We start from the raw sequence: 19566 nt of genomic DNA on the forward strand, positions 1-19566 counted from the left end.
GGCCACCAGAGCGCCACATATAGCATGTGGCCAATGCTTGTTATCCCTTACAACGTGCCTCCAAATGTCCGCACCGAAGAATCAAACTACATGATGGCCTTGCTCATCCCAGGTCCAAAAAGTCCTGGAAAGGATTTTGATTTGTTCATGGAGCCTCTTGTGGAGGAACTTCAACAGCTATGGAAGGGTGTTCTCACTCGAGACCTATATAGCAGCCCACCAGCTGATTTCTTTCTGCGTGCTGTTATAATTTGGTGCATCCATGATTATCCAGCTTTGGGCAATATGTCAGGGTGAACGACACATGGTTACAATGCATGTGTTCACTGTGACAGGAATCCGCTGTCATATGCAATACTTAGCAAGATCTGTTACATTGGATACTGCCGTTTCCTTGCCAAGGACAAGCCGCATCCTATAAAATACTGAAGACATGTGTTCAATGCAAAGCATGAAAACCGTGATGCGCCAAAGAGGCTCACCGCCGATGAGTTGCAAGTGGAATTAGAGAAGGTCAGGCATATTACACCAGGAAACCATCCTAGTAATGGTAGCGGGAAAAGGAAGCGTGGCAGGGTAGAAGAGAGATTATTGTTTACCCGCAGGTCCACTTTGTGGGACTTGGAGTATTGGAAAGATTTGGAGCTAAGGCATAATCTTGATGTGATGCACATCGAGAAAAATATATGTGACAGCATTATCGTCACACTTCTTAATATTGAAGGCAAGACGAAAGATACCCTAAAATCTAGGATTGATTTGACACACCTGGGTATCAGAAAGGATTTGAAGGTGCAAAATGAAGGTAAACCACGGGATATGGCACCAGCTGTGTACGTCTTGGACAAGGTAAAAAAGAAAAGAATTCTGCGAGGTCCTGTCACGTGTGAGATTCCCACATGGATTTGCTTCCATCCCTGAAAGGAGAGTCAGTGCAGATGGAAACAAGGTACAAGGGTTGAAAACTCATGACTGCCACATCCTACTTCAAAGGGTTTTACCTGTTATCCTTAGAGGATTGGGCCGCCCTGACTTATACAGAGTAGTTGTAGATTTGGGACAATTCTTCAGGGAACTCTGCAGTAGGAATATCAGGATAGATGCTTTGGAGCGTCTTAGAGACAAGATACCAACTATCCTATGAGACCTTGAGAAGATATATCCTCCAGCCTTCTTTGATGTGATGGTGCATTTGGCTGTTCATCTACCTGATGAGGCACTACTTAGAGGTCCAGTACAGTATGGTTGGCTGTACCCTATTGAAAGGTGGCTAGGCACTTTCAAGGGCTATGTTAGGAATAGAGCTAGACCCGAGGGTTCCATTGAAGAGGCCTACATTGCTACAGAAGCGTTGACATTCTGCTCAAAATACATTGAAACAGCTGATCAGCTTAGCAAAGAGGTGGGTGAAGACAATCCCGGGCTCAATGTTTTCGATTATTCTGTTCGAGTTACAGGGAAGAGTCGACAAGAGGAAAAACCTAAAGTTTTGGACAAAATGGTTTGGTATGTGTTGTATAACTGTCCTGAGATACTACCTTATATCAAGTAAGTGCAGTACTGCAGCTTATACATCATAATCTACTAAACTTGCAGCACATTCTTATATATTTAGATGTTTGACGCGATCACTATGTTATGCAGCATCTACAAAGAGGAGTTACTGCCGCAAAATCCAAGAAACATTGACAAACTGGTTATGGCAGGTTTTGCGAAATGGTTCAAGAACCATGTAAGCTTTTGAAGTGCACTGTCAGTTTTTTTAATATATTGAGTACATAAGATGATCAGCTTGTCTATTTTCTAAGCATGGGTTAAGAAGATGCGGGAGGATGGGCAGGCAGTTGATGATGCCCTTTACTCACTAGCAATGGGTCCTGATACTTGGGTAAGACATTATGAATCTTGCGTTGTTGGAGATGTGCGCTACAACACCCTTGCACGAGACGAAGGCAGGAAGACACAAAATAGTGCCATTATGAGCACGGATACGTATGAAAAAGAGACAACTAAAATGTATGCTAACATAACAGACATTATTCAGTTGCAGTATATCTCCAGTTTCGAGGACCATCGGTGTGTGGTTCTGTTGTGCTGTCGTTGCTACAACCTGTTTTCCAGGATCGCAAAACCCAGAGCTGATGATTATTTCAAATCCATCAATGTCAAGGCGGCATACCAGACCAACGAGCCTTTTATTTTGGCAAATCAAGCAACACCGATATTTTTCTTGGAAGACACATTTGCACGTAGTGATGACTGGAGAGTATTGTAAAGGTTTGAGAAGAGGAGTTCGTTTAATGAAGTTGCACAACAAGATGATGCTTACACTGCTCCTGATGTACAAGGTAACACAGATGTTCCTAATATCTTTGAGAACCATCACGTCAATGACGCCGACGAAAAGATTGCCTGTCGTGCTGTGGACATACAAGAGTTGATCAAGAAGAAGCCAACGTTCAAGGACGTTGAGGACGAAGAAGAAGATGACACCATGGGGAATTACGATTCAGACTGATACACATGGCGAAGATGTTGGCGCTGCTGCTGTAGATGATGATTACATTGCTTTTGTCGTATTTTGCCTGTCAGAAGACGTTTTTTTATCTACTATGTGAAATTGTGTTTGCTATGACAACTGAAACCTGATGAACATGTTGTTTAGTATTTTGCTGTGAGAACATCACGTGTTATGTATGTTGATTTGTGTTTGGTGATTGTATGACAAATAAACATGATGACATTGTTGTTTAGTTGTACTCATATTTGGCTGTGAAACATGAATTTCATGACGTAGTTTTCTGTTGGACTGCAATTTGCTCAATGTCTTCGAATGAGAACAAAGTTGACCCGACAGGGCCTCTGTTATTTATTTATTTATATGAGAAAAAGGGGATACCCCTTGATTTCCGTTAATTGAAATCATTAAATGTTCACAACACTATGCCCAGCCTGCTACATAGGTTTTATTCATTACTAGTTTTAGCAAAGTGCTCATGTCGTAGCCATTGAATACATCACGAGTGCTACATACACTGTAAATAAAGAGACAATCATCCTACAGAGCACATCGATTTTGCCCATTATCTTCACAAGCTCTTTCATCTCCTCATTGTTGTCAAGGCCGTTCAACAGCTGTTGCTTGGCCATGATCAGAGGAACTGCATCTTTAAGCTTCTGCTCTGCATCTTCCTCTTCTGCCGTTCCTTCAGTTACTTGTCCAACACCCCAACCTGCTAGTATTGGGATTCCTCGGCTAACCAAATAATCAGTGTAGTTGCATTCCCCCACATCAGCAACTTCCCAGAAATACAAATCACACGAATCTTTCCTTTTCTGCACGAATCAAATTGGTAGATCATCAACCAAACTATTAAAAAATCAGCAACTGAAAGCAGCAGAACAACACTTAAACATATTATTACCCCATGATTCGGGCATTTGTAGAAGACTCGGCCAGGGTTGTGGATTGTGGTTGAGATGCAACGGATGACTCTGCGTGATTTGCAACAGTGGCACCACACCAACGACAGCGGGTTGCGATGAGCAATCAGCTGCGGTGCGCGTGCCGGCGAGGGTGTGATGAGACCCACAGGCGATGGTACGGGTTGCGGCTTGGCGCATATCTGGTTGTTGCCTGCTGAAGAGCAGGTGGACGAGCAGCCAGCGGACATGGTTGCTGCAGCCAGAGCTTCTGATGCTAGGCAGAGTAAGTAGAGAAGAGGAGAAGCGAACGTTGGATATGTCAGTTTCATTACTTGCAGAGTAGCATAGCACCATATATAGTCATAGTCTAGGTTTGGATTCGAACCAGCTACAGGAGCACCTCGTTCTTTTTTTAACTCGGCAACGTCTCATTACTGGTACACTAGCTTGTTCTGTACGCCTTCCCAAGTCTTTGATTTTATTTCCCTTTTTTTGCGAGGAAGGAAGGAGGACAAAATTGAGAGTTCCTGGGACTCGAACCCAAGACCTCTCGGTTGAAAACCAAGGGAGCTAGTCACTTATGTGGCGAACGTTCCCTGTGAGGAGGACGGCAGACGAACGCATTTTCCTCGCAGTTTTCTTCCTATATATAAAAAAGTATGCTACTTGGTGTCCTCTTAGTCAACAAAACGATTGTGCCAACCTTGACCGTTGGATTGACATTCAACGTCTGTCGCGTTTCTTTAGTCTCTTCTTCCTCGAGTCGCCAAAGCCAAACCAGTGCCGCCGGGACCGCCTGCTCCCGCCTCCCACGGCTGGCTGTGATCTGCCCCAGCTCATGTTCGTTCTCGTCTGAGGCCTCACCATCGTCCTCCGCCTTGGTTCGCTCGCAGCGGCGCCGCCCTCCGGTGTTGTGAACATGGTCAACAACCGAGAGGAATAAGGAGATGACTGTACATGGTGAGGATGACAGTAGGGACCCAGCAGCGCGCGCAGTAATTTTGTTTTTTCAGGACGCAGAAGGGTATCAACTGGGTTGTGCGGGACCCGTGGCCCGTCTAGCCTTGGCTTTTATTTCATATGTTTAGCACATGGCCAACCCAGTTTGTTTTTTCCTTTATGAAAATTGCTAGCAAGCTATTTTGTTTTTTTGCAGAATAACCAACGTAGGCCTACTTGCTTTTCTATGCCCTGCTGGGCCGGAAATCTTTCAAGACGAGGAGGGATGCATTTTTCCCAGAAAATGGGCTATAAGTAATAAGAAATGGGCTATACAATGAAAAAATACAGCAAACAGACAATTAGTTCCAAAATACTGTTTTCTTTCGGATTTTGATATTTTAAATTTCATTGTTTTTGTGCGGGTAAAATTTCATTGAATTTAAATTAAGGTATATTTAGATTTAAAATTAATTTGAATCTGGCTAGAAATTTTGGGCTGTATGCTGTTTGGGACAGATTTGGAGGCTGACTTGTGGGTCTTCTAGGTTGACGTGTACTTTGCCTTTGTGAACTTAGTCCACAAACGATTCTAGCAGCAGTGACAGTTGGATGTGCTGCTTTTTCAATATCTGATCTTCTTGCTCCAGCCGCCCAAACCAGCTCTGGTGGGACTACCTCCTCCCGCCTCCCGTGGCCGGCTGTGCTGCCGCACAGGCCGCACCGCCCCACCCTACTTCATTGCTGGCCAGGCCATTCCTCTACTCACCCACACCTCCTGTTATTTTCCAGCGACGGTAGCCGGACCAGTAAACCCTCGTACTCCCCATCGCGTGGGCAACCATTGCCAAGTCTTCCCCGGCTCCATGTTGTTCCCTTCCTAGGCCTCGCCGTCGTCCACCGCCATGGTGCTCTCGGCGCGGCCTGGTCAACTTGGTCAACGAACGACATCCATCGGCTGTGGACTGTACGCGCAAAATAATGATTCCTCCACCTGACAGCTGGGACCCACCGGATGGGCCTCTGTATTTCATGAAAAAACTGTTCCCCCCACTGACATGTCAGACCCACCAGCTATATCTTCGCACGCAAGGAAGTGTCTCTTTATTACGCACAAAAAAAAATGAATACCCCCCTGCTAGCTGGGACCCACCATAGTGGGAGGATGACTTGTGGGCCAACAAAGTTGACGGGGACGGAGGGCTTTGTCAACTTAGTCAATATGAACGATTCTAGCTCAAGTGACCGTATGATGTCCATCCAACGGCCGTAGTGCTTCTCCAACCTCTGGTCTTCTTGCTCCAGCCGCCCAAAGCAACGCTGGTCATGCCGCATGCTCCTGCCTCTCGTGGCTGGCTGTGCTGCCGCGGAGGCCTCACCGCCCCTACTATTCCCACCGCTGGCCAGGCCCTGCGGCGACGGCAGCCTCACACCACAGTTGAACCAGTGAACCCGCGTACTCCTCTCCGCGTGGGCTTCCACTGCCGCGTCTTCCCTGGCTCCGCGTCGTCCCCTTCCTAGGCCTCGCCTTCGTCCACCGCTGTGGTGCTCTCCGCGCAGCGTGGTCAACGTGGTCAAGGAACGACTTCCATCAGAAGAGTACTGTATGTGGAGAGGCTGACAGCTGGGTCCACGACCACAGCCCAGTTTTTTTGTGATTTGCCAAGTAAGTCGCTTTGTCAGGCCTGTTGGGCTGCAAATCTATCAAGACGAGGAGAGCTTTCATACGGCTGGCCGAGAAAATGGCCCATCAGTAATGAGAAATGGGCTGTACATTTTTAAAACACATCAAACCGGCAATTAGTTTCAAATATCTTTTTTTTATTTCAAAATTTTAAATTACATAAATTTTTATGCATGGAGAATTTGTTGGATTTTATATTGATATACATTTATTTTTAAAATCAGTTTGAATGTGAGTCGAAATTTCGGGATTAAAAATAGTTCGGACCGCACCGAAATATGCAAAAATTCGTATAATTTTTTAACCATCGCCACAATTTGGGCTGTAATGCTAAGAAAAAAATATGGGCTCCAAAAAAACCTTAAGAATTAGCAAATGGGCTGAAAATTATTAGAAATAATGGCAAATGGGATGTATGCTGTTTTCCACAGATTTGAGGCTTTCCTAAAAAAAGGTTGACACACAAGCAGTGACTGTTGCATGTCCATCCAACGGCCGTCGTTCTTCTTCAATATCTTCTCTTCCTGCTCCATCCGCTCAAACAAGCTCTGGCGGGACTGCCTGCTCCCTCCTTCCCACGGCCGGCTGTGCTGCTGCGCAGGCCTCACCGCCCCACCGTACTCCCACCGCTGACCTAGCCATCCCTCTACTCACCCACACCTGCTGTTATTCTCCGGCGATGGTAGACGAACCAGTAAACCCTCGTACAGTTGTACTCCCCTCCGCGTGGGAAACAACTGCCGAGTCTTCCCTGCCTCCGTGTCGTTCCCTTCCTAGGCCTCGCCGTGGTCCACCGCCCTGGTGCTCTCGGCGCGGCCTGGTGAACGTGGTCAATGACCGACATGCATCTGAAGTGGACTGTACGTGGAGAGGCCGACAGCTGGGTCCACGGCCGCACGCAAGGAAATGCCTCCTTATTACCCGCAAAATAATGATTCCTCCACCTGACATCAGGGACCCACCGAAAGGGCCTCTGTATTTCACGAAAAAAATGTTACCACCGCTGACAGCTCGGGCCCACCAGCTATATCTTCGCACGCAAGGAAGTGCCTCCTTATTACACACAAAAAAAATGAATACTCCCCCTGTTAGCTGGGACCCAGTATAGTGGCAGGCTGACTTGTGGGCCTACTAAGTTGACGGGGACGGAGGGCTTTGTTAACTTAGTCAATATGCACAATTCTAGCTCAAGTGACCGTACGATGTCCATCCAACGGCCGTAGTGCTTCTTTAACCTCTGGTCTTCTTGCTCCAGCCGCCCAAACTAGCACCGGTCGTGCCTCATGCTCCTGCCTCCTATGGCCGGCTGCAATGCGGCGGAGGCCTCACCGCACCCTACTACTCCCACCACTGGCCAGGCCATCCCTCTACTCACCCACACCCCCTGTTACTCTGCGGCAACGGCAGCCTCACACCACAGCGAACCAGTGCCCTCGTACTCCTCTACGCGTGGGCATCAACTGCCGTGTCTTCCCCTGCTCCGCATCGTCCCCTTCCTAGGCCTTGCCGTCGTCCACTGCCCTAGTGCTCTCGGCGCGGCGTGGTCAACGTGGTTAAGGAACGGCTTCCATCGAACGTGGACTGTACGTGGAGAGGCTGACAGCTGGGTCCACGGCCGCAGCACGGAAGTGCCTCCTTATTACGTGCAAAATAATTATTCCTCCACCTGACAGCGGGGACCCACCGGACGGGCCACCGTATTTCACCCCCTGACTGCTGGGAGCCACCAACTACATCTTCACAGGCAAGGAAGTGCCTGACAGTCAGGACCCACCTGGTCGAAGCGTACGTAGCGTTGTCATTCTGGTCGCACACGTGTTGTACATACGGGTCGATGAGAAACAAACTGTCGGTGTTAGTTTTGGTGATGAGTCTCATGAGTTTAATTTTTCCAAGTTTAGTTGAAAGCTTCATGAAAAAAATTTGCCTAGTAAAGATGAATTGATTGGTCTTGCTTCTATTGCTGTGCCTCCTACTGATCCACTAGAACAATATTTGCTAGACCATGAAAATGATTTACATATGCATGAAAGAAATGAAATAGATAAGATTTTCTTTGAACAACGTCCTCTGCTTAAACACAATTTGCCTATTAAAACTCCTGGAGGTCCTCCTCCACCTAAAGGTGATCCTGTGTTTGAATTAAAACAATTGCCAGACACTTTGAAATATGCTTATCTTGATGAAAAGAAGATATACCATGTTATTATTAGTGCTAACCTTTCAGAACATGAAGAAGAAAGATTATTGAAAGTTCTAAGGAAGCACCGAACTGCTATTGGATATACTCTTGATTATTTAAAGGGCATTAGTCCCACTCTATGTCAGCACAAACTTAATATGGAACATGATGCGAAACCCGTTGTTGATCACCAACGTCGGTTAAATTCGAAGATGAAAGAAGTGGTAAGATCGGAAATATTAAAACTTCTGGAAGTAGGTATAATCTATCCCATAGCTGATAGTAGATGGGTAAGTCATGTCCATTGTGTCCCTAAGAAAGGAGGTATAACTGTTGTTCCTAATGATAAGAATGAACTTATTCCACAAAGAATTGCTATAGGCTATAGAATGGTAATTGATTTTAGAAAATTAAACAAAGAAACTAGAAAAGATCATTACCCTCTGCCTTTTATTGATCAAATCCTAGAAAGATTATCTAAGCACACACATTTTTGCTTCCTTGATGGATATTCTAGTTTTTTCACAAATACCTGTTTCTCAACCTCATCAAGAAAACATCACTTTTACTTGTCCCTTTGGAACTTATGCTTATAGATGCCTTTTGGTTTATGCAATGCACCTGCTACCTTTTAAAGATGTATGACTACTATATTCTCTGACTTTTGTGAAAAGATTGTTGAGGTTTTCATGGATGATTTCTCTATTTATGGGAAGTCTTTTGACGAATCTCTAAGCAATCTTGACCGAGTTTTATAGAGATAAGGGAAAACAAATCTTGTTTTGAATTGGGAAAAGTGCCACTTTATGGTTAATGAAGTTATTGTCTTGGGCCATAAAATTTTTGAAAGAGGTATCGAAGTGGACAAAGCTAAGGTTGATGCAATTGAGAAAATGTCATGTCCTAAAGATATCAAAGTTATTCATAGTTTCTTAGGTCATGTTTGTTTCTATAGGAGATTTATCAAATACTATTCTAAAATCTCTAGGCCTCTTACAAATCTTTTGCAAAAAGATATTCCTTTTGTTTTTTATGATGATTTTTTAGAAGCCATTGAAACACTCAAGAAAGCCTTAATTTCTGCACTTATTGTTCAACCACCTGATTGGAACTTGCCTTTTGAAATTATGTGTGATGCTAGTGATTATGCTGGTGGTGTTGTTCTAGGACAAAGAGTTGATAAGAAACTGAATGTTATTCATTATGCTAGTAAAACTCTAGACAGTGCTCAACGAAACTATGCTACTACTGAAAAAGAATTCTTAGCAGTGGTGTTTGCATGTGATAAATTTAGATCTTATATTGCTGATTCAAAAGTAATTTATCACACCAATCATGCTGCTATTAAATATCTTATGGAAAAGAAAGATGCTAAACTTAGACTTATTCAATGGGTTCTCTTGCTACAAGAATTTGATTTACATATTACTGATAGAAAATGACCTGAGAACCCCGTAGCTAATAACATGTCCAGGCTTGAAAATGTGCTTGATTACCCACTACCTATTGATGATAGTTTTCCTAATGAGCAGTTAGCTACAATAAATGTTGCTCATAACACTCCTTGGTCACTGGCTATGCTAATTACACTGTTGCTAAATATTTACCACCTAGCTTTACTTACCAACAAAAGAAAAAATTATTTTACGATTTAAGACATTACTTTTGGGATGACCCATATCTTTATAAAGAAGGAGTAGATGTTATTATTAGACGTTGTGTACTTGAGCACGAACAGGGACAAATCCTACGGAAATGTCACTCTGAAGCTTATTGAGGGCATCATACTGGAGATAGAACTACTCACAAGGTATTGCAATCTGGATTCTATTGGCCTATTCTCTTCCAGGATGCCCGTCGGTTCGTCTTATCTTGTGATGAATGCCAAAGAATAGGTAATATCAGCAAGCGTCAATAAATGCCTGTGAATTATTTACTTGTTGTTGAACCATTTGAAGTTTGGGGATTCGATTACCTGGGACCTTTTCCTTCCTCTAATGGGTATACACATATTCTAGTTGTTGTTGATTATGTTACTAAGTGGGTAGAAGATATTTCAACCATTAGTGCTGATCACAACACCTCTATTAAAATGCTTAAGGAATTTATTTTCCCAAGGTTTGGAGTCCCTAGATACTTAATGACTAACGGTGGTTTACACTTCATTCATGGATCTTTCCGTAAAATGCTTGCCAAGTATGATGTTAACCATAGAATTGCATCACCTTATCATCCTTAGTCTAGTGGTCAAGTTGAACTTAGCAATAGAGAAGTAAAGTTAATTTTGCAAAAGACTGTCAATAGGTCTAGGAAGAATTGGTCTAAGAAATTAGATGATGCACTTTGGGCTAATAGAACAGCATACAAAATCCTATGGGTGTGTCTCTTTATAAAATGGTTTGTGGAAAAGCTTGTCATTTGCCTCTAGAGTTAGAACATAAAGCATACTGAGAAATCAAAGAACTAAACTATGATTTCAAACTTGCTGGTGAAAAGAGGTTATTTGATATTATCTCTTTAGGTGAATGGAGAACCCAAGCTTATGAAAACGCTAAGTTGTTTAAAGAAAAGGCTAAAAGATGGCATGATAAAAGAATCCAAAAGTGCAAGTTTAAAGTAGGAGAATATGTTCTTTTGTACAACTCTCATTTCATATTCTTTGTAGGAAAACTCCTCTCAAAATGGGAAGGGCCCTATGTTATCGAGGAGGTTTATCGGTCTGGAGCTATCAAAATAAATAATGCCGAAGGTACTAACCCGAAGGTTGTTAATGGGCAACGAATAAAACATTATATCTCAGGTACGCCCACTAATGTTGAAAGTAATATTATCCAAACTTTGACACTGGAAGAACACATAAAAGAGTCCTTCCGAAACACTCCAGAATCATGAAAATAAGGATGTACGTGATATGGTAACTAAACAGACTCCGAAAAATCCGAAGAAATATTTTTTGTCAGTTTTGGAATATTTAGAAAATTAGGAAAATAAGAAACTTCCAGGAAGCGTACCCTGGTGGGCACAAGACACCACGGCGCGCCTGGCTTGCCAAGCGCGCCCAGGTGGGTTGTGCTCACCTCGGACACTTTCCGGACTCCGTTTTTCTACAGTTTGCTTGTTCCCTAAGATTAAAAAAAATCTTTATATACCCCCCGTGCCTATTGACCACTGTATCGCGAAGAAATCTTATGTTTTTTCCTTATTGTTTTCTGTCAGATCCCATCTACCATGGATGCTTCAATCTCCTCCAAGGACAAGTTCTTCAAGAATGTCATCAACCCATATCTGCGGGAGGTGGTGCAGCACCCCCAAGCCATCCAGATGCATGAGGGGGTGCTTCACATCCGCGATGTGCGAGGTCCCAAGGGAACGCGAACCGTGGAGGCCAGGCTTGAAGCTGTGGAACAAGAGTTCTTCCGGTGGAAGGGGATGGTGGAGCGTGAACTCAATGCCAATCACCTGATGATCAAAGACCTCTCCCGTGATCTCAAGGTGGATGGCAAGCCGATGAAGGACATCGTCTTTACCCTCAATGAGCAAATAAACTTCCTCCAAAGCCAGATCTACGATCTCCAAAACCAAGTCTTTGAATATGAGGCGAGGTTTAAAGGTATGAGTTTGGCTACTAGCTGTAGGACCCGTGAGACTCACTCCTCCTCTTATGATGGTGGACCACTGCCATGGAAATCCGATGACAGGATCGCTTCATCACCACCACCTTCTTCTTCATCACCAAAAGAGAATTGAGTATCGGGTATGGGCACTCCCTTGGCCTCCGCCGAGCTTGGGGGAGGGGCCCCGGTATCGTATCATCCCCGCTATCTTTTGCTTTACTTATTTTAGTTCGATCTTTTGCTTTAGATGAATAAAAGTTTAGTTCGATCCTTTCTTTTTGAGAGTTTGCTTAGTGATTTATCCTTGTAATCGTGTGCGAGATATATAGTAAAGTTTGTTTGAGTTTTTTTCTTTACTTTCATGTAGCAATTAAAAGAAAGGAAATAAATGAAAAAGATCATATGCTAATCTTATGGTAGGTGATGACACCACATAAGGAAAAGTATAAGTAGAAAATTTTGTTAGAGATTGACAAACATAGCATTAATAAATGATGCAACTCATGAAAGAATTAATAAGGGAAGAGAAGATTCACATATAAATATAGTATCCTAGAAATCTTTTGTGATTGTGAGCCCTCATCATAAAATTATATGCCAAAATTGTTGACGTTGGACATGGAAGACAACCTAACGGTTTATGTTTGTTTATATTCACACACAAGTCATATTGTCATGGATCCTTTAACAAGTACAGATACTACTTGTGCATCCAAAAACCCTTAAACCCAAATCTTATTTTCAAATGTCCACCATACCTACCTAGGATTGAGAAAGATCCCTCAAGTAAGTTGTCATCGGTGCAAGAAGGCAATAAAAATTGCTTCTAAAAGTGTGAGATCATTTAGTGTAAGAGAAAATTGAGCGTTGTACAAACTTGTGATGGTGAAGAATAAAAGATAAAAACTGCATAATAAAGGTTGCTATCACAAGGGGCAATACAATGTGACGTTCTTTTGCACTAAGGGGTTGAGCGTACAAACAAATAAGCGCATGGCAACCTCTTCTTCCCTCTGCGAAGGGCCTATCTTTCACTTTTATGTATTTACTCTTATGCAAAGAGTCAAAAGTTTTCTCTCTATTCCTTTTTTATTCTTCTCCTTTGGCAAGCATCATGTGGTGAGGAAAGATCTAGGCACATATGTCTAGTTGAATATAGATAGCATGAGTTATTATTGTTGTCATCACCCTTGAGGTGAATACGTTGGGAGGCGAAACTACAAAACCCTATCTTTCTATGTGTCTGGTTGAAATGTTTTGCTCATGTGTACGCGGTGAGTGTTAGCAATGATGGAACACAATATGACGGTTGAGTGTGTGGACATGCCTAAAGGCTCCGATATGTGACCCTTCCTGAAAAGATAATGAATTGTATTTGCAAAGTTGACTGAGAACATAGTTTGTTGATTTCTAATAGAGTTTTTGCCTTATACTTTGATAGTGTGATGAATTGTCACTTATTCGTGAGAAGCCTATGATAAGAGTCTTATGTTTAAGTTTGTCGCTGTTATAATAATCAACATGATGCTTATATGTCCATATTTTGTTTTTATCGACACCTCTCTCTCTCTAAGCATGTGGACATGTTTTTTGATTTCAGTTTTCTCTTAAGGACAAGCGAGGTCTAAGCTTAAGGGAGTTGATACGTCCATTTTGCACCATGTTTTCTTACTGTTATTTCTGATGTTTTTATCCATAATAATGCTTTTTGGAGTAATTCTAATGCCTTTTCTCTCATAATATGCAAGGTATACACAATGAGGGAGAATTCCGGCAGCTGGAAATCTGGACCTGGAAAAGCTACGTCAGGCTACCTATTCTACACAACTCCAAACAAGCTGAACTTCACAAAGAATTTTTATGGAATATATGAAGAATATTGGAGCAAATAAGTACCAGAGGGGCCCACCAGGTGGGCACAACCCACCTGGGCGCGCTAGGGAGCCCAAGCACGCCCTGGTGGGTTGTGCTCACCCAGGCCCACCTCTGGTACCCATCTTCTGGTATATAAATCATTTTGACCTAGAAAAAAATAAGGAGAGGACTTTCGGGGCTGAGCACCGCCGTCTTGAGGCGGAACTTGGGTGGGAGCACTTTTGCCCTCCGGTGATGCGATTCCGCCGGGGGAACTTCCCTCCTGGAGGGGGAAATCATCGTCCTCATCATCACCAACAACTCTCCAATCTTGGAGAGGGCAATCTCCATCAACATCTTCAACGGCACCATCTCATCTCAAACCCTACTTCATCTCTTGTGCTCAATCTTGTTACCGGAACTATAGATTGGTGCTCGTGGGTGACTAGTAGTGTTGATTACATCGTGTAGTTGATTACTACATTGTTTATTTGGTGCAAGATTATATGTTTAGATCAAATATGCTATTTAATACCCCTCTTATCTTGAGCATGATTATCATTTGTGAGTAGTTACTTTTGTTCTTGAGGTCACGGGTGAAATCATGTTGCAAGTAATCATGTGAACTTGATATGTGTTCGATATTTTGATAGTATGTATGTTGTGATTCCCTTAGTAGCGTCATGTGAACGTCGACTACATGACACTTCACACCATATTTGGGCCTAAGGGAATGCATTGTGGAGTAGCAATTAGATGATGGGTTGCGAGAGTGATAGAAGCTTAAACCCCAGTTTATGCGCTATTCCGTAAGGGACCAATTGGATCCAAAAGTTTAATGCTATGGTTAGAATTTATTCTTAATACTTTTCCCGTAGTTGCGGATGCTTGCGGGAGGGTTAATCATAAGTAGGAGGTTTGTTAAAGTAAGAACAACACCTAAGCACTGGTCCACCCACATATCAAATTATCAAAGTACCGAACATCAATCAAACCAACATGGTGAAAGTGACTAGATGAAAATCTCTTGTACCCTCAAGAACTCTTTGCATATCATAAGAGACCGTTTTGGCCTATCCTTTGCCTCAAAAGGATTGTGCTACCTTGCTGCACATTTGCTACTATTATCGTTACTTGTTCGTTATAAATTATCTTGCTATCAAACTACTCTATTACTTACAATTTCAGCACTCGCAGACATTACCTTGTTGAAAACCACTTGTCATTTCCTTCTGCTCCTCGGTGTGTTTGACACTCTTACTTATCGAAAAGAGCTACAATTGATCCCCTATACTTGTGGGTCATCACCGATTAGGCCTCACCTTCATCCGAGCAATTAGTGATGATGTTGCTCTTCCAGTGGTGCAGGTGAAGACAGTGGTGTGGGAATGGAGGTGGCGCGAAAGACGAGGGGAATGTCGGGGCAGGTCCTTGGAGGTGGAGGACGGGGTGGCTAAACCAACAGCATGACAAGATTGACGATCGATCCTCATTCGGTGTGGTGGATGAGGGACATTGAGGTGTTGCTGTGGACGACGTCGTCGGGGAAGAGGCTCCGGCTGGGTGGGCGGATGGAGGAGGGTGTGGGGCTTCGCGGGTTTTCGTGGCCTTGGTGTACGAATGGGGGCGGAGGGGATGGGAGGGGCAACCATGGCTTAGGGACGCGCTTGTCCGAAATGTGGGGCAAGTTACGGAAGTACCCCCACCGATTTGAGCTAGGCGGTTCTTTCGGTTCAGGGGTATCACAGGCATTTCGTGTGTCGTTATTTCACAGGATGTGGAGTTTTCGCGCATGTTGTAAATTTGGGATAGCAAGGCGCGGGTTGAGATGGAGGGAGTTTTTGGAGCACAATGAGACAAAGAGATATCTTAGAATTCCGGGGTAACTAGGCGCGGGTTGAAGAGGCGGGAGTTTCGCAGCACGATATACAAAGATGCTAGCTTGAAATTTCGCCATAACAAGATGCAACTTGAAATTTCAGGAGAACAAGCTTAACGTGTACAAAAAAGACAATTCGCACCTCACAAGAGAGATCCATGTCTCGTTTTACTATATTACTAGTAATGCATTCAAATACAACAAAGAAACTAAAAAAATCGGGACAACGTACTTAACGTGTACAATACCAAATCAATTTTCACTTCCCTCAACAATAAAAAACAATTCGTGTTGTCTAGCATATGGACTAAATTTGAGTACATTTTCCCTGTTTGAATGGGAGTGTACTCGGGTTAGTTATTCAACCATCTAAATATTATCTTCACAACACATGACATGAATATAGGAGTTGTAAATTAGCATATAAATATGAACTACATGTACATACGATCTCAAATTCAAATATATGTATCCATTTTCTGTTGAATTCAAATCATATTACATGTATGTTGTAGCTAGATATACGGAATCTAAACCATGTATGATACTACGTACAATGTGTTTAACACGCACAACACAAACACACACACAACATTTAGACTAGTAAGGTACACGTGCATTGCATGCATGAGATTTGGCAACCAAATTATGAATAAATATCACATTATAGCATGTAAGCTTTGAGTCATATATGCATTATGTAGATGTTCGTTTAATTCTTATAGTTCATCTCATTCAAAATCAATTAGTTTTTATAAAAAATCTAATCTATTTTAAGATTCATGGAATTGTGTGTTATAAAGCATAAAGTAAAAACAAATAATGGCAATTCATCTAGAAAAAAATCGGGAAATTATGATACGGAAGATTCTAGAACAGAGAAGTGCTTGTGTTTCTAGGTTTCTGCATTATGCTTGAGTTTAATCATGGAGTCTTCTGGATCGTACAAATGGAAAAATCTGGTGGAATGTAAATGATATCCAATGGCTAGTAGTGCTTAGATTTGCCATCTCTGCACCGTCGGATTGGCTTCATCCAACAACCCTCTTTCAAAGTTATTCGCACACTATATAGGGGTATAAATATAGATATGTGATGTGAAATCCACCCATCATCTCGAATTTGAATAGTGTGTCCATGCATGGATGCAATGCGGCCAAACGATGCCTTCCATCGGTATCTCAAATTCAAATCAGTCTGACCTTGTTCAATGTGTATACAGTATAGCATGCTCGTTTCCAAACCACACCACGCATATCTTAGTTATATTCATGCATGCATGGGTTTCAAACATCATGATCTCTTATTCAAATATTTGAATTCAACTTTACATTGATTATGACCTCACCTAGTCTTTTACACCTATACAGTTGTCTTCTTTTTAGAATTGTACCACTAACTTTCTCTCGTGCATGCATGCACACACACTACCACTTGGCATTATCCATCGCACACATGCAATCTTTTTCTTCAGGTCGCTCCCCATGCTTGCACACACACAACTCCCCCTCTTCACCACTTTGGGCATCCTTTATCTCTCACATGCATGCGCAACGATCGATGTTCCTCTATGTGTGTGTGTGTGTATAGCTAGGTCTTTCCCAGTTTTCCACACAAACCGATCGATCTATATATCTAGTCAGGTCTCACCCTCTTTCCCACATACACACTGATCAATCTATACCTCTCTGTATAGGATTGCATAGCTGATACACCCACATTATCTATCTATCGTCCCCCTCTCATCATCCATGCCTTCCGCTTCATCTCTCAGATGCTCGCACAGTAGTGAAGTAAGGGGCGGCAAGGGCCCTGCCCCCCCCTAACATCACTATACACTAGTACAGCGACGTGCTATACAAACGGTTTTTAACCCCTTTCCGCGAGGGCATGTGGAACCGTCTCCAAGTGAGTGTGGGCGACAGGGGGGTCCTTCCCACACGACCCAGAAACCGTCGGGGATAGGACACAGGCTGGGGCCAAATGAGCTCGTGTGTGATCGGGCAAGGCATCGAAACCCAATCATTTCCGTTCGTATGTACATCCCACATGGTGAATCCCAGAAAATCATTTCCGTTCATATGAATATCACACACAGTTCTTTGTGTGGAAATGTTTGTGCAAGGTGGCCTAACACAAACAGTACGCTGCCGGAAGCCGTTTGTGATTGTTAGTTGATCGGACACGCCTACTTGCGGGTTGTTTGAGTTCATCGCCCATGGTGATGTCTGAGAAACCGTCTGCATTAGAAAACCCCAATAAGTAGGATAATTAGCCAACTATCGATAATCCATGTACCAATCAAATTGATATTTCTTATAAAACACACCAGATATTTCATATCCATATAACAACAACCAGGATTTCATAATTGAATTACATCAGATAGCTTCGGCACTCAGTTATGCCATTACACAACAACACCAAGTTTCACATGCAGCATCAAAAACCTTTGGAAAGTAGCATCATACACGGTAAATAGACCGATGAATCTCATCTGGGAAACTGCAGAAGCGGAAGGCAAATATTGAGCCTTCAGTGATGTTGAATGTCCTTGCAACTTTAGGTGAGTGGCTATGGATAATTGCCCGCCCAACCTTCGTCCTCTTCAACAAGACTTCAATATTGCACCGTGGGTGTTGAATGAATACCTTCCTCGCCTCTTGACCATGCAGGTGGTCTGAGAGGTACTCATCGGTCAACTGCTTTGAAAAGTACTGAAAACAGAGATATGCATAAATCGCCGTTATAAATTTTGAAATGGCGCAAGGGGTAAAAACAAGGTAAAAGAGTTAGTACCATCCTATAGTTGACTGATGTCTTCTTCATTGTGCAAACAAAGATCTTGCTATTATTCGTCACAAATTTCTTCATCCTAACAATCTTTCTAAGTTTCTTGACTTGACTAGTATTCATGGACATCTCATTTCCCCATATGAAAAATGGGTCGAACACTGGGTCCAAGCCTCTTACAGCAGGACCTACATGTGCAAGACGTAATTGTAAGAAACCTAAATATTAGAATGATTCCTGCAACTGCACAATAATGTGATATTAGCGAAAGGACCATGCTTGAACAAACCTCGATAGTAAACCGCAGTGTCTCCAATTGTTTCCCTGCAACACACATAAGGAAGATCTTGATCAGGTTAACTGAGAGTTGCCATACTATCAGTAGAATATGTATTGAGTACAACCAAATTCGATTGGTGTCACGTGCATAACAATACAAAATTATACCCATAGCAAATGAAAATCAAATTGCAGAACTGAACCAAACAGTTAAATGGACAACAAACCAAATGAAGCAAAATAGTTAACTAAGCACGACATTGCGGAATAGAAACATGTACTAGAAGATAAGACAGTTAACAAAAGAAAGAATGCTTGAGAATAGTACTACGAAATGTAGCAATTGTTGGACCAAAGTGTTAACTGAACATTACATTTCAGAGGACCAAACTGTTAACTGAACATCAGATTGCATATTAACATTACAAAGGACAAATCACTAGAAGGCACTGGCGGTGGCCTCGAGAAAACAACACGAACTGTATTTTAAGGTAGACAACTGCGTGGTGGTGTCGACGGTGGCCTCGAAGATGAGGTGCTCCTCCAAGATCCGGCGGTCGGCACGCATGGTAGCCATAGCGACCTCGTGCGCGCGTGCGGCCGCATGCTACTGAGCTCCACATTATACTGCGTGAAAAATGGCTTTGGGCGGCGCTTAATTGGAGGAGGGGGACAGTGATTTCGGTGGAAGGTGTCGCGCCGTCGGTCGGGGCATGTGGAAAGGGAAAGGAGGAGGATGGTGTGGGTGGGGTGTAGATTACCTGACCATATCGACGAGGCCACGCAGCAAGAAGAAGGGTCGACAGCGAGGAGGCCGTGTAGCAAGAAGAAGGGTCGCTAGCGGGGAGGCGGCACTGCAAGAAGAAGGGTCGCCGGCGAGGAGGCGGCGCTGCAAGAAGAAGGGTAGCCAGCGAGG

This window comes from Triticum urartu, chromosome 2 (genome assembly GCF_003073215.2).
Source record: "Triticum urartu cultivar G1812 chromosome 2, Tu2.1, whole genome shotgun sequence".
NCBI classification, from domain to species: Eukaryota; Viridiplantae; Streptophyta; class Magnoliopsida; order Poales; family Poaceae; genus Triticum; species Triticum urartu.